This window comes from Sciurus carolinensis, chromosome 4 (assembly GCF_902686445.1).
Source record: "Sciurus carolinensis chromosome 4, mSciCar1.2, whole genome shotgun sequence".
NCBI classification, from domain to species: Eukaryota; Metazoa; Chordata; class Mammalia; order Rodentia; family Sciuridae; genus Sciurus; species Sciurus carolinensis.
In genome coordinates, this window is record NC_062216.1 from 20,937,445 (window position 1) to 20,963,436 (window position 25,992).

Genomic DNA, 25,992 nt, shown 5'->3' on the forward strand with positions numbered 1-25,992 from the left:
TCAGACTGTCCCCTTGCTCCAGGCCTGGGCACTGCCTGGGGAGTGCATGTGGTAGTGCTTGTTCACTACAAGTCTACACTGGTCACACTTGACCATGCAGCTCCATTGGAATTTGCAATTATAAATTTGCAATTTATTACTGCTCATGGCCCTAGTCTTCTTCTCTTCCACTTGTAGCTCACACTAAGTGCACAGGAGCCCACGACTGCATTGCTTTCACTTGGATGTATTGTGGTTGATCTGCAGGAACTTGTGACCTTTTGTGCCATAGATACCCAGCTGGAATTACAAGGACAGTAGTTTGGAGATTTCTCTAAAATGATTATCTTAGTTTCTGTGCTAGGAAGGAAGGCCTGAGTGGGAGCCCAGAAACCCTCATCGATGTTTCCAGCCCTTAGCTGCTGCTTATCCTTTTCAATTTTCAGTGCCTGGTCATGCTTGGCCTTTGGGTAGTCTCCCATCTCCCAAAGTGAGCCAGCTGCAGCTGCATGTCTGGATGCTGCAGCTCCCTAAGACATCATGGCATCTGAAAATTCTTTTTGGGAGGCTCTTACTGACTGCCAGCTGTTCCTGTAATAGGGCTCTGGCATCCTTCCCATTGTCCAGATTATCCACAAATAGTTTGGAGACCCTTTTCCCAAATTCTGCATTGTTGCTACAGCTCCCTAGATCCAGTCATGGCCTCCTGTTTTTCCATTTTTGACTCATCACAGTTAGTTTTCAAAGTCACCCATGCTACATTTCTTGGGGATGGTGTACCTGATGCTGACAGGGTGGTTGGCATGAATGAAGGAAGTCGCTCTGTTGGCACTTCTCAGCCTGTTGTGGGTGGAGCACTGGGACGCATTTTCAGGGCAGTTCTAACAACAACAAGCATTGCTCCTCAATGCCATTCTGGGTGCCCAAAACCACACTAGTAGTGTGGGTGAGCTAGGCCAGGCAGAGGCACCAAAGCTGATACAACATATGCCGATGGCCAACCACAGCATAAAAAGGTCCCCTATGGTCCTACCTACCCCCAGAGGACCTGGTTCAGCCTGGAGTCAAGTACAGAGAAGTGAGCCACCTGAGATTTCTAATTTTATTTGTACTTTACTGTATTTTCCACCACAGTAAAATAATGAATAGGAATGGCAAGAACTGCCATTCTTAGCTTCGCCTGATATTAAAGAAAATATTTCCAACATTTCATTATAGATTTTAGGATTTTTGCAGCTTTTTAAAATTAGTTTAGACTGACCATGGTGGCTCATGCTTGTAAACCCAATGGCTCAGGAGGCTGAGGCAGGAGGATCACAAGTTCAAAGTCAGCCTCAGGAACTTAGTGAACCCTAAGCAACTTAGTGAGAGCCAGTCTCAAAATAAAAGTAAAAAGAACTGTGGATGTGTCTCAGTGGTTAAGCATCCTTGGGTTCAGTCCCTGGTTACCAAAAAATACAATAAAGTAATAAAATAAAATTGGTTTAGAAAAACATTCTCCTATCCTATTATAGCAGATTCAAAGTGACTGCAGTTCTTCCATACTTTTTCCATAAAGAGGTGGGACTTATTTGTCCTACCTGGGAAGCTGAGTTGGACTGTGACGGTTTGACCAACAGAATACAGAAAGGATGACATTAGCTAGTTCTAAGCTTTGCCTTTAAGAGACTGGAAGATTCTAATGTGGTGTATTTGGAGCCTGAGTCACCAATAGAAATCTGACTGTTTTGCTTGAAAGATCAAATAGAAAGAAGGGTCCACCTGAGCTCAGCCTTAAAGCCATCCCTGCCAAATGAGTGAATCTGGTTTTGTACTCTCCAGCTCTACTCAGTGATGTCATCAACTAAAATCCACTGAGTGACTTTAGTTAATGCCGTGCAGAATAGAAGAATCCTACAGGTGAGTTCTATCTGAATTCTTGATCTATAAAAATGTGAGATGTAATCAAATGGTTGTTTTTTAAAGTCCTCCATTTATTTTTTTTATTTAAAATTTTTTTTCATACATGTATATAGGGTAATAAGGTCTGTCTCATTCTACTTCCCATGTCCTTCCCATCCCACTACCCCATCCTTCCCCTCACTCTCCTCTGCATAATCCAAAGTTCCTTCATTCTTCCCTACCTATCCCCCACTATGGATCAGCATCTGTTTAGAAGAGAAAACATTTGATCTTTGGTTTTTTGGGATTAGCTTATTTCACTTAGCATGTTTTTCTCCAGCTCTGTCCATTGCCTGCAAGTGCCATAATTTTATTCTTCTTTGAGGCTGAGTATAATTCCATTGTGTATATGTAGCACATTTTCTTTATTCATTCATTTGTTGAAGGGCATCTAGGTTGGTTCCATAGTTTAGTTATTGTGAATAGAGTTGCTATAAACATCAATGTGACTGTGTTACTGTAGTATGCTGATTTTAAGTCCTTTGAGTATAAACCGAGGAGTGGGATAGCTGGGTCAAATGGTGGTTACATTCCAAGTTTTTTAAGGAATCTCCATACTTCTTTCCAAAGTGGTTGCACCAATCTTCACCAACAATTTACGAGTGTACCTTTTTCCCTACATCCTCGCCAACACATATTATTGCTTGTATTCTTGATAATTGCCATTCTGACTGGAGTGAGATGAAATCTTAAGAGTAGTTTTGATTTGAATTTCTCTAACTGCAAGAGATGATGAACATTCTGTCATATGTTTGTTGTTTAATTGTATTTCTTCTGTGAAGTGTCTGTTCAGTTTCTTAGCCCATTTATTGACTGGGTTATTTGTTTTTTTGGTGTTAAGCTTTTTGAGTTCTTTATATATCCTTGAGATTAGTTAAAACCATCAATTTTTAGGGGAATTCATACAGCAGTAAATAACTAGAACAGAATGTGGTAATAGGGATTGGGTCTACCATTATAAGAAGAACTTGAAGCATTGCCTTTGCAACTGGGCAATGCGTAAAAGCAGAAAAGTCTCCATAAAACTGTTAGTGAAGCTGGAAAGGTCTCAAGAATACTATTGTGAGGGTTGGAAGAACACTGAGAAAAATATTAGGGACCTTGTTATATACTAATGGAAATTTGGTTCACACTGTCATCTGCTATAACATGGAAATAGAAACTGTACCCAATAAACTCTTAAGTCTTGCTGGGGAGATTTCCATGAAGAATATAAAAAGTACTAACCTGCTTAGATCAACAGTAATTGGAACTGATATTTCTCTGCATTTTGTATATTATTTTCCTCCACAAATGTTCAAGATTTCCTCTTGTTCTTTGGGTTTCAAACATTTGACTATTAGATATCTAAAATGTTATTTTTCATAGGTGGTCTGATTAGAATTTTTTGATTTTCTTGGTTCTGTAAATTTATATCACCTATCAAATGGGGGAAATTTTCAACCATTTTTTAAAAATTTTCTCTCCATTTTTCTCTTTAAAAATTTTCTCCCTGTTTTTCTCTTCTTTCTTTTTGTAAATCCAATTTTATGTATGTTACACCTTTCGATAATGTCCCACAAGTCCTTGAGGCTCTGGTTTAATTTCTATTTATAATCATTTTTCATTTCTATTTACCATATTGTGTGTTATCTATTGACTTATCTTAAGACCACTGACTTCCTAACGTTTTCAAGATTCCCTTCAGCTCTATAATTTCCATTTTATTTCTTTATATTTTCTATTTTCTACAGAGATTTATTATATTTTATGTTATACATTTTCCTTTACCTTCTTGAGCATAGTTAAGAGTAGTTGCTTAATGCTCTAATTCTTATTTCTGGATTCCATGTCTTAGGCTTAGTCTCCACTGATTATCATTTCCCTTAAGAAAGTCATACTTTCCTGTTTTTTTTTTTTTTCTATATTTTGAGTAATTTTGGATTCTATCCTAAAAATTATAAACATGATGATATGAAGATTGTTGATTTTCTTATAGTCCATTGAACAATACTGATGTTTTTCTTTTATTAGGAAATTAATTTTGTCAAACTAAAATTTCATACTGTGGTTTTTGGAATCAGATAAAATATTTTACTTTTTTCCTGCCTTAGCTGTACCGTTCAGTCTTCCTTGCATACACGTGGTTTAAGGCACAGTCATATATTTGGACAGAATTTACATACCCAGAATTCAGGGTTCCTCTTCTTCAGCTTTCTTCACCTTTGTCTTTGTACTTCATTTTCCAGTGCTTTTTTTGTCCTCAAATATTTACTCTGGCTCTCATGTTGTATATCAAGTATACTTTCATGGTTTCAGTTGCCTTAAGACTGCAGCCTATTTTTTGGTTGAAACCAAAAAAGTTGGTAGTCTCACTCGATTCTGGTCCTTGGAGTTTCAGTTGTCCTCCACAATATTGCTGCTCTGTTCACTCTTCAAAGCCTTCAGGTCATTGTTTTTTATATTTTCCCCAGGATATATTAAGTGTTGTCTGTAGGAGAGTCAATTGGTTAATAGTTTATTCTGTTATTCCGGGAGTAGAACTTCCTAAAATCTTCTCTGTTAAGCGTAGCTTTTCTGCTGGTTAGTTAATGTAGCAGTAAATTTAACTAATTATTTTACTATGTTTTTTATTGGTGCATTATAATTAAACACAATGATTGGATTCATTGTAACATTCACATATGCACATAACATAATTTGTTCCATTGATAGTTGTCAATTTTAATTTCCATTTCTTTCTTCATATCAAGAAATTCCTTTTGGTTCAACTTTTGAATCTACCTTAGTTTTTGCTAGTACTTTTTAAGCTTTAGTATTTTTTTTTTTGCCAAATATCTTTTTAATTAATCAAAAAGTATTTAAATATAGCCAAATGTGAAAAATGATTAATAAAAAATTGAAACCGAAACATAAAGTTGTGGGAAAAGTTGATAATTGTAGGAAAAAAAGCCAAAGACACTTAACTGGACAGAATTCCTGCATTAGTAGCTGGCTTTAGCTTCTTGGAGAGTTTTCAAAAACGTCTTTTGGAAAAATTAGTGAACATGTCTATGGGATTGGGGCTCACCAAAATCTGGCATTTGGTAGGAATATGGTATGAGTCAGGTATTGGTCATCTAGTGAGAATATAGTTGAGGATTTGGGCTTCTCTGAATTCTCTAAGTTCACATTGGCTAACCTTCAGCTCTTAGAAGTGTCTCAAAGCTCAACATTTTTGTGGGTTAAAATGAGTGTTGTCAGCTGAATCAACATCTTAGCATAGAGGGCAACATAAAACTTTCATCAGGACATGGTCCAGGCAAGTCAAAGTCAGACCAAAATTGGTCACCTGATGATTGTCAATGCTGGACTAGTGCAAATGGAATGTACAAATAATGCATGGTAAACACCTGTTATGTATGGTTTGTGCATGAGGGTGTCCTCCAAAAGCTTCTGTGTTAATTCAGGAATTTGAAATGATTGTGAGAGTTGTAACCTAATCAGTCCATCCTACTTTGAATTTACTGGGTAGTAACTGTAGACAGATGAAGCATGGCTGGAGGAACTGGGTCATGGTGGGAGGCATGAACCCTGGAAGGATGCATCTTTTTCCCTCCTTGTCTCTTTGCTCCCTGACCCTGCCATGAGCTGAACAGCTTTCCTCTTCTGGGCCCTTCCTCCATGATGTGCTGCCTCACCTTGAGCCCCAGAGCACTGGAATCAGCTGTCTATGGACTGAGACCTCTAAAACCATGAGACCCAAATAAACTTTTCCTCCTCTAAGTTGTTCTTGTCAGGTATGTTGGTTACAGTGATGCAAAAGCTGTCTAAACTGATACCAAATTAGAGACTGTTCAATAATAGAGACTGTCTTGTTGATGGCAGTCTTTAACAATTCTGTCTCTAAAGCCAGTGTGGTGGACCGGTTACCTTTAGAGTGGTGTCTAGATATTATCCTGGGAATATCCTTTAATTCTCATCTACATTGCATCTAGTTTCTGGAAAATTGCAAGCCTAATACCAGTGTTTAAAATTTCTTCTATTACATTATACTATTGAGGAGCTCTCTTTTTAATCTCTGAAAAACCTTTTTTTATAAGATCCCTTTTCTGAGCTCTCAGAGGATCTTAATAGCAAGTTTCCACCTTTGACATTTTATTCTCCTTGCAGAAGCGTCTCTGTATTCATTGCCCTTCTCTGTTTTGTGGCCTGTGTGCTTGTTAGCTGTGGTCTCTGTCCTTTGTATCAGAAAATAAGCACGTCCTACTCCTCACACCTCCCCACTCCCTGTGAGCAGTGTACTCACCCATGTCTCTCTGTTCTTGTTCCTGAAATCTGCATGTTTCTACTCAAATATGTCCATTAAGTAGGTCCTTCTAGAAAACCCTGTGTAGTCATTGCCTCCCCTCTACCCGGGACATTGTCTGCTGCTCCTATTCTTCATCTGTGCTTTGCTTTTCTACACGTTTTCACCTAATTGAACACCTTATATATGTCATTACCTACTAACTGTCCATCTCTTCTCATTAGAGTTTAAGCTTAGTGAGGGCAGAGAATTTCTGTGCTTTATCTAGTTTTACATTCCTAGACGAGGACCTGAAATGTAATAGAAGCTCAATAAGTGCTTGCTGACTCTTCATGCACTGTGCTGAAGCCTTGGTACACATTTTATTACTTAATTTTCTTAATAGCTTTTTATTTATTTAGTTGATATTGATTAAATATTTCTTGTTATATCCTTCTCTCATATAGGAAAATTAAACACTGGAGATATGAAACAATTTATATAAAGTTGTTAAACTAGTAAGCAACAGAAACTATTTTTGAATATAAGCATATCTTATGTCAGAGTTAGTGCTAAACATCTGACTTTTATTATTATCTCATGAAAACAATAAACTATTATATGATTGATTTATAGGACTGTGTACCTTTTCGCTTTATAAGTACTCATGTAAATTTATCAAAATGGAAAGATCTCCAAAAGTAATGCATAAGTTGTATTTATAAACTGTCAATTGAGTTGAAAAGTAGAGTTTACCAGAGCAGAGACTGAAGTAAGAACCAGAGAAATAAAACATAAGTACTGGAAGAAATCTAAAGGGTTTTGTAGTCTAGCTCCCATCAGTCAATTTCTACATTTGTCCTGAGATAGGAAGGGGTTACTTTTACAGCATACATTCTGCTACGAGGATTTATTTCCATATAGGGTGTAAATGGAATAAAAAAGAACATAAAGAGGAAGCCCATGAGGAAAATAATAGACTCTGACAATGATTAAAAGAAACAGAGAAACAGTCCCATAACCAATGCTGGATTAATGCAGATGGCAAATGCCAAATTGGAATAGAATATGGTAAATGTCAAATGCAAATAAAGTATTATTAGTGCTGAGAGGAGCACACATCAGTTCTGGTTAGAGTGATTAGAAAAGGCACAATGACAGTTTATCCACAAAAGAAGAAGTGAACATGTCCAATGCACATGTGGAAAGATTTTTGACCATTAATAATGAGTTAAAATGAGATGCCATTTTCCATCTATCAACATGTCAACTATTTTGCCAGATAAAGAAAATAACACGTTGGTAAGAGAATAGAAGAATAGATAGTTTCATTCATGGGTGGTAGAGTTTTATTTTTTTATAGCCTCCAGAAGGAAAATTTGGTGTCAAAAGCTTAAAAAAAATTTCATTCTTTAGCCTCATAATTTCACTTCTGAGAGTTCATTCTAGGATTGAGATAAAATGCAAGCAAGCACTTGTATCTATGAGTATGTACTGTGGGATTATACATATATATATCTATATCTATATATATATAGATATACATATATATAAAATAACAAAATGTTTAAAATAACCTATCTGAGGGACTGGATCAACAAATTACAGTATGTACACTTGATAGAAGAAATTTCAGTCTTTAAACTTGTAAATTATAGAATTTTTGCAATAATCTAATACATGCATTTCTGTAAACCCTGTTTTATAATATCACTCACTAAAATAAGAGGGCTTAGAAAACAGCAGTGGGTCAGACTATTCTAAACCTATTGCATCAGCTGGGGTCATCGTGGATGTAGAAACGATAGCAGCCTCTTTACAGGGAGAATTTGTTACAAACAATTGGTTAAACAAGTATTAGAGCACTGAAAAAGTCAAAAAAGAACACTGAGTAGTTCAAAGAGAGTAACAGGTCATGTCTCCCATCCGAGATTTGGGGAGAAAGCAAAGAAAATGAGATTTTTGGAAATTAGAAGGAGCCAAATAACGCTGGGACCCACACCTCTGAGTCCGAGTGTTGCCTCACCTGTGATGGTACCTCAGGAGCTCAGAGGAGACGTCCCAGAGAGACGTCTGCAGAGCTTTGAAGGAGGAGGCTGAAGTTCTTGTTGTGAATGCTGAAGAAATTCATAGGGAACCAGCTGCTGCTGTCAGAGTGAAGGTCTGTTACGGGGACAACGCTGATAGGAACAAGGAGCAAACAAAATGGTACCAGCCCACCTCCCTCCTTTTTTGCCCACCATCAGCAGGACTAAGAGGGAGCCAGCTGACAAGCAAGAGACATGGCCAGCACAGTTCAGCTCCAACATCACAGAGCAGAGAGAGAAGGGCCTTGGAGAGTCTCCCTTCCGGGTGCACATCCGTGTACAACTCCCACCCTGAGTGGGGGTGGAACCTGTGGATACAATGGGATCTCCTCTTCCTGCATTACGTACATTACATGGCTAATAATGCCAGGACAGGGTGTCCTGCGATTACCTCACAACTACAAAAGACTGGCATATAGCCAGCTTGAGAGGCACTAGAAGTCAGGCATTCCCCCTGTTGCCTGGGAGAAGGCAAGAAAATCTCCATCCTGAACTGTCCCCAGGAGTCACATACTGAAGACCTGCAGGAAGTTTGTAGGAGCTGAGCGGTGCTCCACTAACAGCTCGTAAGAAAACAGGGACTGCAGCCTCACAATCGCACCCTGGCAGTTGCCCAAGTGAACGTGGAAGAGGACTCTGAGTCCCAGTGAGAACCACGGTGTCTCTGGCGCCAAGATCGCAGCCTTGCGAGCCCCAGGACAGAGGATTCACCTGAGCTCTGGCCAGACTCCTGACCTTCAGAAAACGTGAAACAACAAATGAGTCATATTTTAGGCCACAGAGTGTGTGGGCATTTGTTACACAGCTTTAGAAAATGAACACAGCAGGTTTGAAGGTGGAAATAACAGTTAATAACATGCACACCTTTTCAATATGTAACCATAGAACTACAAAAAAGCTTGCTATCTCAAATGACAACGTGAAGAGAGTCGGACAATTCAGTGGTTGGAGGGTATTCAAAATATGAAAAAACAGTGGGTTGTGGGTACCACAAATTTATAGACAGGGAGGTAGAGTTCCAACCCAGTAGAAGAGCTGCCTTAAAGGTGGACCCAGGAGGAAGGATAAATCTACTACAAGTGTGGAGGGCAAAGATGTTGGGGTAGGAACTCTGCATGTAGTTACTCATTTTAAATTTTCTTTTCTTTTTCTCCCAAAGTCTAAATATTTATTGCCAGAACAGCAAACTTCATAAAGACACCTTTTAAAAGTACATAGAAAGTGACAATCAAAATAAACAGGAAACTCCCACCAAAGAAAAGCAAAGATTGCTGCTATCATGTACATAGTCAAAGTAATACCGAAGTGCATTAAAGGGTATATAGGTTACACAATCCACATTCTGAAACTGAAGGAAACTCACTCCAAAATGCTTGGGGTGGGTAGGGTGTGGTGGGAGGTGGGAGTAATTGTCTCCTAATACAGAAAATAGAAACATGTAGATGAGAAACAGAATGATAATTAATGATAATTAATTAATGATAAATAATTAATAATTAATTAATGATAATTAATTAATGATAATTAACATTATGGATTTAAGTTTTGTCTCCAAGAATATAAATTTTCCTAATAGGCTAAAAACGTTTAAGAACTGTTCAAAAAACTAAGCACAGAAGAAAAGAAACAAATTCTAAATTCAATTTGTGCTATCCACACAAGTGATTACCATTTCATACATACTACATTGAAGTGTACTACATTAGTTAAGATGAACTAAAAAATTAAAAAGCCAGAACAGTCTTTATTACTTGATTTCAACCATGACTATCTTTAAGCATAGAAAGTTCTATCACTTCATTGCAAGCATCGGGTCTTCCTTGTTTTTTTTGTTACTTAATAAAATAGACATCCATTTAAGTGGATCCAAGGTATAGCAGCCATTTCAGCTGACCATGAGTGCCCAATAGCGCTACTGCTAAATGAGTAGGAATAAGAGGAGGAAGAATTTCCTGTGGCATCAAAGCTTCCTCTTTACGATCCACTGTGGGAACCAGAACCGGAACCAGACTGGGAGCCTGGAGACTGAAGACATGTTATAAGGATGACACGGAGGTTGCTTTCAAGAAGGCATCAGAAAAGCTGCTCCTTGATGGCGGAGCAGCTTAGAGGCTGCAAGACATTAGCAGCTATGCCCAAATCCTGACCTACCCCCAAACCAAATAATTAATTTTCTTTTCTTTACTTATTTCTTTTTTCTTCTTTTGGTACTGGGTACTTAACCCAGGGACAATCACTGAGCTGCATCCCCAACCTTAAAAAAAATTCTTTCTCTTTTTAAATTTTGAGCAGGGTCTCACTAAGTTACTTAGGGCTTTGCTAAATTGCTGAAGATGGCCTTGAACTTGTGAGCCTCCTGTCTCAGCCTCCTGAGCCATTTTTGTTTTTTGGTTGTGCTTCCATAGTCCCAGGGCCTTGTGCATCCCAGGCAAATGCTTTACCACTGAGCTGTAACTCTGGCCTGTAATTTTCTTAAGATAAAGCTGAAAAAGACTTTGGGCTCTAGTAGAGCTGAGGGCTCCAACTGTAGAAATCCAGTCCACCAAGAAAAACTGCTTATGAATCATTGCATATAAACAATATTCAAGTCATGCCAACCTCCTTGCCCAATTATCATGTAAACATTCTAGACAATTGGAAGGTGCCATACTTGGAAGCAGGCCCAACCATCTCAATGCAGCATGTTATCTTGAAGGGAGATTAGAGTAGGACCTCCATGGCTAACACAAATGCAGGTTGTTTGTTTTGGAAAGTAATTTACCACCCATTTTGCCAGGGGAAGACTAAGAGAGTTGGGCAACACAGTTTCTGGTGGAACTAATGCCTATGATTTGAGACAAAGATCACAGAGAAAAGAAACCGCACTGACTTTGGTGGAATTTTCTGGAAAGAAGGGCATGGAAGATTCCATCCTGATGGTGCAAGTCATATAGCAGAGAGTGTGAGAGTGAGAGTCCAAATCTCCTTAGTAAAACAGAAATAAAAATTAGAACCAAGAGTAAATGTCTATTTTTAGTTAGGTCACAAAAATAGACTTGCTTTTGGTATTCCTCGGATCTCTAAACAAGTTGAAGCAGAAAAGCCTGTCCAAGCAGTAAATCTTCATCACCAAGCAAATTGCAGCTGCCCTGAAACCAGCCTGATCACTGTCCCTTCTGACCTTAACAGAAGAAATCAGACACAATATTGTGCTTGGAAGAATGAATCAAACCCAGAGGAAAATTAGGAAATTACTGAGAATAGTTGTGGTTTACAGTGAGACATTATAACTCTTTCAAAATTAAAACAATTATCTTTTCCTCAATTTTACCTTTATAAAATTTTTTTCACAAATTGTTTGCCTTTTGCAAAGTCCTTGAAAATATCTCTTGTTTGAGTCCTTCAAGTAGACTTTCACCCTTAGTTGTCCTAATTTGCAGTGTTTACTCCATAAGTTTCTTTCATTTGTGTGTGTGTGTGTGTGTGTTTGTTAGTATTGTCAAATTCATTGCAATAGCATCGCAGGTTTTCTTTAATGTTTTCACTTCTTCACACAATATAGAAGTGTCTCTTTAAAATGTGGAAGCTTCTTTTTTGCACCCAACTTCTAGTACTTTTTAAGACATGTGGAATTAAAAACTTTAAAGAAAATAAATGTATATTTTTACACTTTTAAATTTGGTTCTCTCATTTAGTTTGTGAAACAAAAGTAAAAACTTAAAGCATCGAATTGTTTAGATCAGTTTTAAAATAAAGCATCACATTTTAAGAATGTAGCTCTGAGCTGTGTACAGGCCTTATCTCACCTTTGATGTTTTTCCTTTTTCCTTTCTGAATATACAGCAGTCTTGGAATCAACTATAAACCAAGGCATCATAGTTTCTATGGTAAAGTTGCAGAATGTGCTCCTCTGTTATATTCAAGAACTAGAGGGGAAGCCCTTGTGGTTGTGTGCGATGAACAGTGGCTGACCATGTCAGAGGGGTAAGAAGGACTGAAATACAGGGATTTTTAGCCATCATAAGACTTGGGATGTTATATTGACTGAGCTGAGAGACTGTGAAGGATTTGAGCAGAGTGGTGACCTGATCTGATTCATTTTTACCAGTACCTTTGTGGGGTCTCTCTTAAGGTTATTATCGAGGAGGTCAAGAGCCAAAGCAGGGAGAAGGGTTAAATACTTTTAGTGTCACCTGATGGGCTCCTGTCATGGTGGTAGCAGTGAAGTGGCTAGATTCTGGCTTCTCCAACTTCTCTCCCTCTGCTTCTTCCAAAGGTCCTCGGTGTGATCTTCACATAACATTGTGGCTAGGCTGGCAAGGGATGCTGCTAAATCTACACTCCTGCCTCCATGGTGCTCTCTGAATAGACTTGCAATCTGAACAAATGACAAATGAAGGTATATGATCCTGGTTGAACCTAACTTAACAATAGCTATGGGACCTAAAAGATTAATATTTGCAATTTTGGCATACCTTTGAAGTCAGAATTATTCTATTCATGTTTTTCCCCCTGAGTGTTCTTGCTCTAGCAGCTCAAAGAAAGGGATGACACTTGTTTTGCTTCCTCAAGAGTATATTTTAGTTCTTATTCAATCTTGGACACTAAATTTCTCAGCATTTTTTTTTTGTGTGTTTTTTTTTTTAACTGAAGCAAGTTTCTCTTTAAAAAATTATGGGAAAATACATATAACATAAAATTTACCATCTTAACCATTTTTAATGGTACAGTTGAGCAATATTAAGTAGATTCACATTGCTGTGTAAAGAATCTCCAGAACTTTTTCATCTTGCAAAATGGAAACTCCACCCGTTGAACAACTCTCCTCATTCCCCACCCTTCACCCCTGGCAACCACCATTATCCTCTGTCTCTATGAGTCTTACTATTCTAGATACTTCATATAAATGGAATTATGCACTATTTGTCTTTTTGAGATTGGCTTATTTAATGCAGCACAATGTCCCGTTAAAGACAGAATAATAAACAATTTATTTTAAAATGAAACTCTTTTTTGGACTAAATTCCTAACCTGAAAGAAAGAACTGACTTAATTGATGTGAAAATCCCAAATTGAAGCAACTATTTAATAAAGACTTTGCCACAGACATGCATCTTAGGAATGTATGAAAGAAGTTTATGAATGTCATTTGGAAGTCTAAGAGAGATTCTAGCATGAGGCAATATGTAAAGAAAAATGGGTTCTAATTGATCTCATTCTTTTGAATTCCTAAAAAGCCATACTTATTAGGTACATAATCAATTTTAGATGGTTGTATAAATTGGCTCCAATTCTCAAAGAACAAGTGGATCAGGCAGTATTTTATTTTTATTTATTTATTTATTTATTTTTCTTTTTTGCAAATCACACAACGAGGTTTTATTGACCGCAACCAGCCTCTCAGACCACTACCATGGCTGAGTGGGGAGTGGCCCCGAGGGATGAGAAAGCACTCTACTTAAGAAATTTCCAATCATTCACATACAAAGACCTGTACATTATTGGTTAACATTAGAACAGCTAAACATTTGTTCTCTTTTGGTTGGGTCCTGCCAATTTATTTGAATCTCATTGGGTCCCACCAAAACTGAATGGTCCTGGAGGAAGAAGGGAGGAGGGAGGGGGTGAACTATGCAGGAGAGGAGTCGGGGCTAGGCCTCCTCCCCTGTCCTTGATAGATAAGGTTTCCAGGCAGCTGCCCATTTCTTGGATAGATATCTCTTAATAGCCTTGATAAACCCCAGGGGCCCAGTATGTCCTGTTTGTCCTGTATTGGCTCTTGAGGGTAGCACCTGTGTGCCCTCTCCTGGGGGGAGATTTTACGGGCCAGTTCCCGAAATGGCTTGTTCATACAACATGGCTGCACAGATGTCACCTTGTTCTCAAAAATAGTTCTTATTCTTGAATTATCTATCAAAGGACGTTTTGGCTCCTTCCAAGTGTTGGTAATTACAAAGCAAACTGCTCTAAAGCATTCTTGTGTGGTTTTCACATGGACATAAGTTTTCAACTTGCTTAGATAAATACGAAGGAGCGCAGTTGCTGACTCATATGGTAAGAGAGGGGTTAGTTTTGTGAGAGGCTGCCAACCCCTTTTTGCCAGTGCGCCATCTTGTGTTCCCAACAGCGATGGCTGACCGCTCCTGTGGCTCCACATCCTCCTCAGCATCTGGTGGTGTCAGTGCTTTGAATTTTGGCCATTCTATTAGGTGCAAATTGCTGTTCCCTTGTTTTTTATTTATTTATTTATTTTTTATTGTAAACAAATGGGATACATGTTGTTTCTCTATTTGTACATGGCGTAAAGGCATACCATTTGTGTAATCATAAATTTACATAGGGTAATGTTGTTTGATTCATTCTGTTATTTTTTCCCTTCCCCCCACCCCTCCCACCCCTCTTTTCCCTCTATACAGTCCTTCCTTCCTCCATTCTTGCCCCCCTCCCTAACCCTAACTCTAACCCTAACACTAACCCCTCCCACCCCCCGTTATGTGTCATCATCCACTTATTAGCGATATCATTTGTCCTTTGGTTTTTTGAGATTGGCTTATCTCACTTAGCATGATATTCTCCAATTTCATCCATTTGCCTGCAAATGCCATAATTTTATCATTCTTTATGGCTGAGTAATATTCCATTGTATATATATATACCACAGTTTCTTTATCCATTCATCAGTTGAAGGACATCTAGGTTGGTTCCACAATCTAGCTATTGTGAACTGAGCATCTATGAACATTGATGTGGCTGTATCTCTGTAATATGCTGATTTTAAGTCTTTGGGTATAGGCCAAGGAGTGGGATAGCTGGGTCAAATGGTGGTTCCATTCCAAGTTTTCTAAGGAGTCTCCACACTGCTTTCTAGAGTGGCTACACTAATTTGCAGCTCCACCAGCAATGTATGAGTGTACCTTTCTCCCCAACACCTGTTGTTGCTTGTATTCTTGATTCCGGGTGTTCCGGAGCGATTGCTCCGAGACCAAGCGACCCACTGTGCTCCTCCTCCAGGCAGGCCACCGGTGTTCAGGAGCGGTCGCTTTGAGTCCAAAAACTCACCACTCGCCTCCTCCTCTGAGCAGCCACCTGTAGCTCTGATGCAGTCACTCCTAGACCAAGTGACCCGCCGCGCTCCTCCTCTTCCTCCGGGCAGCGCCCCCGGTGTTCAGAAGTGGTCGCTCTGAGTCTAAACAGCTCGCCACGTAGCTCCTCCTCAGCAGTCGCCCGGAGCCCCAGTGGTTGCTCCGAGTCCAAGCGCTGTGCTGAGCCGCTTCCTCTACGATGATCCCAGTTGTCCATGTTTACCGCTCCAGTGGGGGGAGGGGTGTCTCGCCGGGCAACTCTACTTCACAAAGTTCCCTGTGTTCCGGGGCTACCGCCCCATCCGGGACGCCTCCCCAACGGGAGAGACTCACCCGGCGGCTTTGAGTTGGTCCCAAGTCTCTCTCTATTTCCTCTTTTGAATCCTGTGTCCTGGAGCAACATGAAATGCAGCCGCCCTCTAGACCGCCAGGCAGTATTTTAAATTAGCTATGTGAATTCAGATTTTTCATTTCTCCTGCTTTCTAGGAGTCCATTGATGTTCTGATTTATGGAAGATAATATTTAGGAAACATCTTGGGAAGGGTTATCATTTTTATATGTCAAGTATTCAAGCAAAAGGAATACATTTAAACTCAGCCTTCCAACAGTCACTTCTTGCTCTTTGAATCTCCAGCATTCCTCTTCTTTTTCTTTTTTTCCTGTTCTTTTTGGAATTCTTTAAAAAAATCTTTTTTTATTTAGCTTTTAATTTCTTACAGACTGCATTTTGATTCATTGTACACAAATGGGGTACATAATTTCATTTCTATGGTTGCACACAATGCAGATTCATACCATTTGTGTAATCATACATGTACATAGGGCAATGATGTCTGTCTCATTCCACCATTTTCCATACCCCCCTCCCTCTCACTTTCTTCTACATATTCTAAAGTTCCCCCATTATTCTTTCATTCCCCACCCCACCCCCATTATATATCATCCTCCACTTATCAGGGAAAACATTCAGCCTTTGGTTTTTTGGGCTTGGGTTATTTCACTTAGCATGATATTCTCCAATTCCATCCATTTATTTGTGAATGCCATAATATTCTTCTTCTTTATGACTGAATAGTATTCCATTGTGTATATATATCAGAGTTTCTTTATCCATTCATCTGTTGAAGGGCATCTAGGTTGGTTTCACAATCTAGCTATTGTGAACTGAGCTGCTATAAACATTGATGTGGCTGTGTTACTGTAGTTTGCTGATTTTAGGGTCATTTGGGTATAAAGCGAGGAGTGGGATAACTGGGTCAAAAGGTGGGTCCATTCCAAGTTTTCTGAGAATTCTCCATACTGCTTTCCAGAGTTGCTGCACCAATTTGCAACTCCACCAGCAATGTAAAAGTGTGCCTTTTTCCCCACATCCACACCCACATCTATTATTGTTTGTGTTCCTGATAAAAGCCATTCTAATTGGAGTAAGATGAAATCTTAGAGTTGTTTTAATTTGCATTTCTCTAATTACTAGAGATGTTGAACACTTTTTCATATATTTATTAATTGCCTGTGTGTCTTCTTCTGTAAAGTGTCTGTCCAGGTCCTTGGTCCATTTATTGATTGGGTTCTTTGTATTTTTGTTGTAAAGTTTTGTAAGTTCTTAATAAATTTTGGAGATAAGTACTCTATCTGAAGTGCGTGTGGAAGAGATTTTCTTTCACTCTGTAGGCTCTCTCTTCACATTCTTGATTGTATCCTTTGCTGAGAGAAAGCTTTTTAGTTTGAGTCCATCCCATTTATTGATTCTTGCTTTGATTTCTTGTGCTTTGGGAGTCTTATTGAGGAAGTCTGATCCTAAGCCAACATGATGAAGATTTGGGCCTACTTTGTCTTCTATTAGGTGCAGAGTCTCTGGTCTAATTCCTATGTCTTTGATCCATTTTGAGTTGAGTTTTGTGCAGGGTTCTGGCAAAACTGAAAATCCATATGCAGTAAAATGAAATTAAACCTCTACCTCTCACCCAGCATTCCTCTTCTTAATGCTATTTTGAATTTCCTTTGAGAACACTCCCTTCCCCATTCTGAGCTACGGGGTTTGGGCGACACCCTTCCCAGCTCCTCTAGATTCTTGCCAGTTTTAGACAACAAGCATTTCCTGCGGCCCTTAACCACAGTATTTTATTGGTTCATGGATGAGCCTACTCAGAGCTAAAGAGGTAGAGGAGACTTTCTGAAAAATCAGTACTCTCCTGGATATTCTGTTCAGGATGTGAGTTCTGAAACTGGAAGCCATTAAGCTACTTCAAGAACCCGTCCAGGTATAAATGTAGGAAAAAGCACTGATTCAAAAACTGAAGATGAAGTAAGATGGCAGAAGAAGAGTGAGGGACTGAGAACATTTGTGTTCCCGCTGCCATGATTCAAACCACTGCACCACAACTCACTGCTGGCACATTTAGTTACTTGAGCCAATACATTTTCTTTCTTATTTGAATGGCATCAGCCTTAATCTAGGGTCTATTTCACTATTTCACAGAAAAGAGGTATGTATATGTGTGTGTATACATATGTGTATATATGTGCATATGTCATATATATATATACATATGACAAAAGAAAGATATAATGCAGATGTTATGGAAGAATAGTTTGTTAGTAATAAAAGAGAAGATGCAAAACTACTATTGAAACATTTGTAAGGATAATGCAAAAAAAAATGTGGCATTTTACTCAAAATATAACAAAGCAATGCAGTGCAAACCAAAGGATAGCAAACTTATTTATTTATTCACTTTTTAATGAATAGCATACCTTTTGTTTCCAATATTTTGGGACAGCAGCAAATAAAGGGGGTGCTGAGAAGCCATCGCACTTCTTACTTTCTTTAAGTGACCATACCAAACCGAGACTCCTAAAAGGATTTGTCAAGTTTGCATCTTAAAAACCACTGGTTTGGGGCTGGGGTTATAGCTCAGGGGAAAAGTGCTTGCCTAGTATGTGTGAGGCACTGGGTTCAATCCTTAGCATCATATACAAATAAACAAATCAAATAAAGGCATTCTGTTCATCTACAAGTACAAAAAACAAACAAACATAAAACAAAAAAGAAAACCCAACCCATTGGTCTGAATAGCTCACAAATAGGATAAATAAAAGATCGCTTTTCTTTTCCAATGTTATTTTTTTTCCTGAAATAAAGGATGAAGACTTGTGTGATGTACTCTTTGCATTCATTTATTTCTGCTTCCTTCTAATGGCCCATTAAAATGATAGTAAAGCAAAAGAAGTGAAGTAGAAATCTACCAAGGGAAAAAGAACCCACAACAAATGATAGGTGTCAGCCAAGTTTAGGAAGGTGCAAAGCAGACAGAAAAGTATCAAGATTAGAGAGGATGGAGAACGTAGGAAATGAGCAGGGGAATGTGAATTGGTAAAAGCCACTTTGGAAAACAGTCTGGAATTGCCCGTAAAGCTGAAGATACATATCCAACAGGTCAGTAACTCCACTTTCATGTCTAATTCCTTAGGGAAATTCTTTTACGTATGCACCAGAAGATTAAGCAGTAAAAGCTGGATCAACTCAATTGTCCATCAACAGTATAAAAAATAAATAAAATTGAGTGATATTTACAAGGAAAATTATATAGTAATAAAAATGATTGTTTTGGAGAGTGCTCGCTTAGCATACACAAGGGCCAAGGTTTGAATCCCTGGCACTTCAGAGGGGAAAAAAAAAAGAATAACTTAATGTAAAAGCAATAGCATGAAAATATTGAAAACTTTTAACAAAATATATTCTACTATCCAAAGTGTAATTCCATTTTTACTGTGTTAAACATCAAGTATAATAAAAAATATATTATTTAGGGATGCAAATATACTACATATAGAGAGGTTATGTGGAAAAGCAAGGTAATAATTAATACAAATTAAAATAATGATGATCTTCAGAGCAGAAGAAGAAGATGTAACTGGAAGGGATGTTTCAAAGAAAACTTCAAAAAACATTAATAATGTTCTTTTTAAAGTTGAAAGGCAGATAGGTGATTATTTAAAAAAAATGTCATAAGCTATATATGCTTACTTTTCTGTATTTGTACTGTATTTAACTCTCTACCTTTTATGCACCAGCAGGGAAGTGGGAGAGAGAAAGAGGGAGAGGCGGCACTAGAAAACAGAATGACATTACATTTCTTAACACCAGCGCTGGAAACTCACCAACGATAAAGGTACATTAGTAGAAAGTCAGTAGTTTCAAGAATGGAAAAATAATAAAATACCATGAGAAAATACCACAGAGATAACCACTGCAAAAAATAAAACAATTAAATGATTTTCAAGTGGTTACCCAAAGAGTGGGCTCAGACCTCTGTGGGAGAAGAGAAGGCAGCTCTGAGAATGATCTTTTCTTATAATATTGTTCAAACTATAGATATGTTACTTTGCTAATGATTAAACAATAAAAAGTAATAGAGGAGAAATATCTTTTCAATTGTTTCTTTTAATAAATGTATTATTAACTTTAAATTCAAACTTTCATTTTAAATATTTTAAATTGTATTAATGGACCAATTTTAATATTTGCCCTTTTTTTCTCAGATATCACATTATCTATCTTACCTTGTATTATAATGCTGTGAAATTATTACATAATAATCCAGATAAAGTGGCCAATTATTTCTTCTTTTTTTATTATTATTATTATTATTATTATTATTATTATTATTATTTTTAATGCCGGGGATTGAACCCAGGGTCTTGTGCTTGATAGGCAAGCACCCTATCAACTGAGCTATATCCTCAGCCCTAATTATTTCTTCTTGAAATCATGCCTTTCTCTTTCAGGGCGGGTAGTGGAGTGGTTATGTGGGAGGGCTGAAGTCAGACTGGCTGAGTCACATTCTCTCCCATATCAGTTGTGTAACCTGAACAAGTCACCTGGTCTTCAGTACTTCTGTTTCCTTATCTAAAAAGTGAAGATTTGAAAGGCACCAAACTTGTAAGATTATTGTAGTACACCGAGTTAGTACAGTTGGGGCTCTGTGTCTGCAGATTCTGCATCTGTGGGTTCAACCAACAAAGGACTAAAATTGAACACATAATAACTGTTTTCCTTGTCATAATTCCTTATTTCTTAAATAATAAAATATAACAACTATTCTCATAACATTTACATTGTTTTAGGTATTATAAGTAATCTAGAGAAGACTTAAAGTATATGGGAAGATATACATAGGTTATATGCAAATACTCCATTATATGCTTGAGCACTGGGATTTTGGTATTTGTAGGGATCCTGGACCCAATCACTTGTGGATACTCAGAGACAACTGCCTATGCAAAATTTTAGAATTTTACAATACATATAAAGTTTTACCTGGCATGTTGTGAACTTTCTAATAAATACTAATTTTGATTGTTATTACCAGGCTACTTTCAAATTCAATCTTAATAGTGATTTCTGTGTCTTCATGAAACATAGGCATACATTTAAAGTGGATTACTAGTCACACACATAAAACTTTGGAATGTATTTATTGGGAATATAATGGGATTTTCTTGGCATAAACAAATCTTTGCTTAGGTAATACAGATGTCCAAACTTTTCACTTTTACAATCAGATTTTAATAGTGTTTGTATCACAGGCAAGATTCTTTATACCCCATTACAAATCTTCTTATCTTTACTTTGGGGTCTAGTGTGAAAGTATTTGAAAGTTCTGGTACCATTTTGATCTAAAAACTATTTTCTTTTTCTGCCAAGATACAAAATAAAGGTGTAAAGATATTTATTATTCTCAAGGCTTTTCTGTCCTTTTTGGCTGGGAAGTTTGTTTCTAACTCTGGACTCTGAATAAAACCCCTTATGGTGATCTCATTTTTTTAAATCAACAATAATCATTTAATCTCACTCTTTTTGAACAATTTTATTATACACATGAGGAATATAAAGAAGTTTGTTTTTAACCCTTATTGAGCTTAGAGTTTAGTAGGAGAGAGATAAATATATCGGATTATAAGCAATTATAGATATGCTATAGAAGGAATATGCTTAATTGCCAGTTGAGAATTTAGACAATAATGAAATAGACATTTCACTTTGTGATGCCAATTTATAATTATGTATAAGGAAATAATAGTCAGGGTACAAAATTATGTCCTAAGATGAAGGATTAAAGAAATGTTCAGTATTTTGTTGAACTTTATAATGTCTGGAGATTGGTTCTGTGTTACCAATTTCCTAAAAATTTGGAAGTTGTATGTGTGTTGCAGGATGAAGATGGACAGAGGAAAGCAATATTTTGGTATGTTGCTTTAGAAACGGTGTCAATTTAATTCAGGTTTCCTTCCTTGCTGTTCAAAGGGACATAATAGAGCAAAAAACTTAAAAAGGCACATTTCTTCAACAAAGCCCCAGCAGATGGGCATTAGGATAATGCCAAAACTAAGTGTGTGTATGCCAGTGAATTTTAGTTATGAATATTCAGACTAAACCCAAATAATTATATATTCCCTCCCTTTTCCCTATGTATTTGATCATTGTAGTTAGTGGACTTTTACTGACCCTATTCGAGAAACTGGAAGGTATACCTAAAACAGTCTATCACTCCACTAGGCATGACATGGGTCCTTTCTCTGAAATTCTCTTTATAGTTCTCTTTATCTTCAAGACTTGAGTTCTTTAGTTAGACATCTGTTTCTTTAAAGAGTTCTTACTAATGTTTTTCCACCCCTAACCACAACTCCAAAACAACATTCACTTGACTATATTAGGACACTAATAACTTTTAATTGCCTCTGCCTAGCTTCCTTGCTGCCTCCAGATTCACACAAGTCATGTACTATTTGAGTGAGAAATTTTGAGACATTTGTAAAACTTTGTTATTTCTAAATACCATAGGACCTGTCTGTCATACAAGAGTTCTCCACTGAGCTCTATAATAATATTCCTGAAGGAAATTATTGTCATAAGCATAAGCATATGCATTTTCAATTTATAGATTGTGTCAATCTGGAAAATATGTAGAATATTCCCATTGTCTCCTTTCTTTACTATCTCATCACAGGTAGCACAACAGAGACATTTTTGTGCATTAGTCTTGTCTTTGTAGAAGACATATTGACTTGACTCAAAGCTTTGAGAAGGGAGGAAATCAATGACAACTCTCACAAGCAGGAGACAGGCTTGGTAAAAAAAAAATGATTGGTCAGCAACCTTTAGATGTTGTTTGGATTTTAATTCTCTGAGTTGGTTGTGGTTAGTACTCTTAAAACTTAAACAGGTATGCTGAAACATGTTGGATCAACTTAATGGGTTGGTTACAAGTCTGGGCAAAAATCTCAAGGGACCACGTGTGTAGTGTGCCACAACAGGTCTCCTCTTACCTGTCTCCCTTGAGCACACCGCAGTTAGTGCTGTGATCTGGGAAAGTGGCCTTCTAATCCGATTTCCCCCAATCTTACAGTTTGTTTAGAGTCCCTAAGTTAAAAAAGAAAGAAAGAAAGAAAGAAAGAAAGAAAGAAAGAAAGAAAGAAAGAAAGAAAGATTGATTCTCTGTGGTCCTTGGTGAGTAGTACCTGGACATTTGCAGCCTCTGAGTCATGTCTAAGGATCCAGAAACGTCTGACTCCAGTGTCCATACAGCAAGAAGTAAACGCAGCAATTTACCAATTGAATTTTATTAGCCAGCTGACTAACCCACTGTTTTTCCTAGAACATTCCGCCATGCATGTTTTAACAAGGCAAGGATTAAAAACACGGTTAATTAAGTTTTGGTGGAAAATGCTCACCATGTTCTGTTCAAAAATGAAATGATTCCACACTGACTTTTTGATGTTGATAAAATCAGTGGCATTGTCCTAATAATATGCTAAACCAGTGGTAGACTCACAGCCACGGCTTTATCAAGCTGTTAAACATGGTTGCCTGGAATGAATGACATGATTGTGATTACCTATGATTAGTGTCGAGATGGCATGATTCACAAATCCTTGTTCCAAGGCAAGGTGACATTATTCGTGGGTGTTTGTAATAGTGAAATTGCTAAGAGCATCAGAAAATTATTAGCAGTTATTGTCCAATTTAATTAAATGTAAACCCACTTCACATAAAACCAGCTTTAACGAGCTATTGCTCACATTTAATAAAGTTAGTGACAGATATAGCTGCAGAAGGAGATGGAGTGCTTTGCTGGTTTAGAAGCCCTAAAGGCCATAAACAATTTTGAAATAAACAGTCAAAGCACAATTACTGACTTTCCTTTGAATTCTGTGTAATCAATAAAACTAATCATTTGACTCTTTTGCCTGCATTAACATGTATTTTGGAAAAACGATTGTTGACACTAAAATAACTGACCTTTCACACTTAATTTTATTTCCCAAAGTAAATTGTATGCTTTTTAAAGCAAGTACAGTCCTTTTTACTTTGTTTGGTGTCCCTCTATCCTATCTCATTCTTCTGTCTTTTGTGTTTATTACAATGCACAGCACAATTGTAAGTACTCTCCTTATTTATTGTGTGGTTATTGAACACCTACTATGCATCAGCATCACGTCAAATGTTGTTGACTCACAGGTCAACAAGACCTGACCAGATCAACCTGGAGGGAGTGTACGGGTGAGGTAAAGAGGCAATTAATATCCTAACAGGGTAATGTCAAGTGTGCTCTGGAAATTAGGTTGGGGGAAAGAAAGAGGTTAAGAAAGACTCTTTTGAAGGAAATGCTACCTAACTTGAGTCCAAAAGGGTAAAAGGATAATGAGGGTGAAGCAAATTTCATGGAATGGGAACAGTCATGCACCTTCGGAGGCTCAAGAGACTGTGATTTGAGTCTGGCATGTTCCATGTTGAGGACTATATGACATGGGATTTGAGGGCTAATTTATTGGATTTCTTTTCATTGATCACAGAGAAGTTAATACTGATACGACATAAAGAAAAGTCTTGTTTCACATTATCATATGATTTGGCCATGGCAACCTTTAAATGATTGAAATAATTTGAATATGTATTTGAAATTCTCAAAGGTCATTTTACTCAGATGTGGCTGGATGGAATTCTTTATTATTTTTTATTTTTTAGTTGTCAATGAATCTTGTATTTTTTAATTTATATGTGGTGCTGAGTATTGAACCCAGGGCCTCCCACATACCAAGCAAGTGCTCGACCACTGAGCCATAGCTCTGGCCCCTGGATGGGATTTTTGATGATGGTAAAATTAATGTTATCTTGATAAAATATACTATTTTTCTGCAAACTTCAAATAAGTCACATGAATAAACCTCAGCACTCTTTAAAGAGGGTAGTATGGAGAAGACATGGAGCATAAGAATGGAAGAGATTGGCCATGAGGAAGCAGGCTGGACAGTTAGGCAGGGCCCAAATAATGGAAGCTGTCCTCCTGAGGGGTTTAGACTTTACCTGCAAGGGAAGTGGCATTGATTGAATGATTGTAGTTGTTTTAAGGTCACCCTAGGAACAGTTAGAGAATGGCGAGAAAGGGGGAAAATTGGTGGTAAGGTAGAAATGTGGGAGATTACTATGTATGTGATGGAGGAAAGCCCCAAATAAGGGCATAGAAAGGTAAATGGGCAAAAGAGAATGAATACGATATATGTAAGGGAGACAGAATTGAACATGTGAGGGGAGAAGAAGAGAGATGTCAAGGAGAACTCTTGGGTTTTTGACTTGGGAGATAAAGTGAATGGAGAAGTTATTAAGCCTGGGAATGAAGAAGATCATAGTCAGGATAAAGATATGAATTCAGTTTTAGACTGCTTTTGAAGTGTTAGGGAAGCTCTGGCCCAGATGTGGACATGAAGATGTGTCATTAGATGAGAGATGTGACTAGAGGTAGATGGAGCATGTAGGAGAAAGAATAGAACTTGGGACAAGCTAATGCTGAGGCCTTAGAAATTCAATGTATGACACTGATCTTCCTCCATAGAGTTTGGAACCAATGTGGAGCCAGACACAGCAGTGAGACAGGGTTGGATACATTACCTTTATCACTGGTAAAGTTGATTGGAGAATGCAGCTTCATTTCTGGGGTCAAACGATCTTGATAAGATTTATACTCAGGAGACATGTTCACTTGTCCTGGGTTTGGAAAGGAGGGTGAATCAAAGCACAAGCTGTCTGTATGCAGACAGGCTAGAGGAGAGAGTTCTTTGTTCCAAGCTCACCAATGAAAGAAGTCACTCTTCTTCCATGGGGAAGAGTGAGGAAGGATTGAGAGAAGCATGAGGCCAGCATCCAAGTTCTCTCAATAGCCAATACTTGAGATGATGGCAAAGGAAGCAGATGCAGAACAGTAAGATGATGACAGCAATTATGATGTAGATTATGGAAATTGCTAGCATACATTGAACACTCACCACTTGCCAGATGTGGTTCCAAGTCCTTTATAATCATGGCATCTCTAATCTGCACATGAAGTATAGGTAGGCAAATGGAAGCACAACTGAGTGACAGAACCAAAATTTGAATCTAGGCAGTATGGCTTACAAACTGATCTCTTGAGAAATAATACCCAGAGGAGGAAGATAAGAATAACAAATAGAAACATGTGGAGCCATGAGGCCTGGACAGGAGGGAGTCGCATGGTTAGCACAAAACACAGGTAAGGATCCAACTACAGATCTGAAGCTTCATGCTGTGACTTGTATATTGTTGACATTGTGAACCTCCAAGTATAAAGAAAAAAAAAAACAGTTATTTACCTCAATGAA

The 25,992-nt window shown here is 37.8% G+C and overlaps 1 pseudogene; it reads right to left on the reverse strand.

The window, feature by feature from the left end:
• LOC124982659 (protein Wnt-8a-like) lies at window positions 1-25,349 on the reverse strand (annotated as a pseudogene).
• Between the last annotated feature and the right edge of the window lie 643 nt (window positions 25,350-25,992).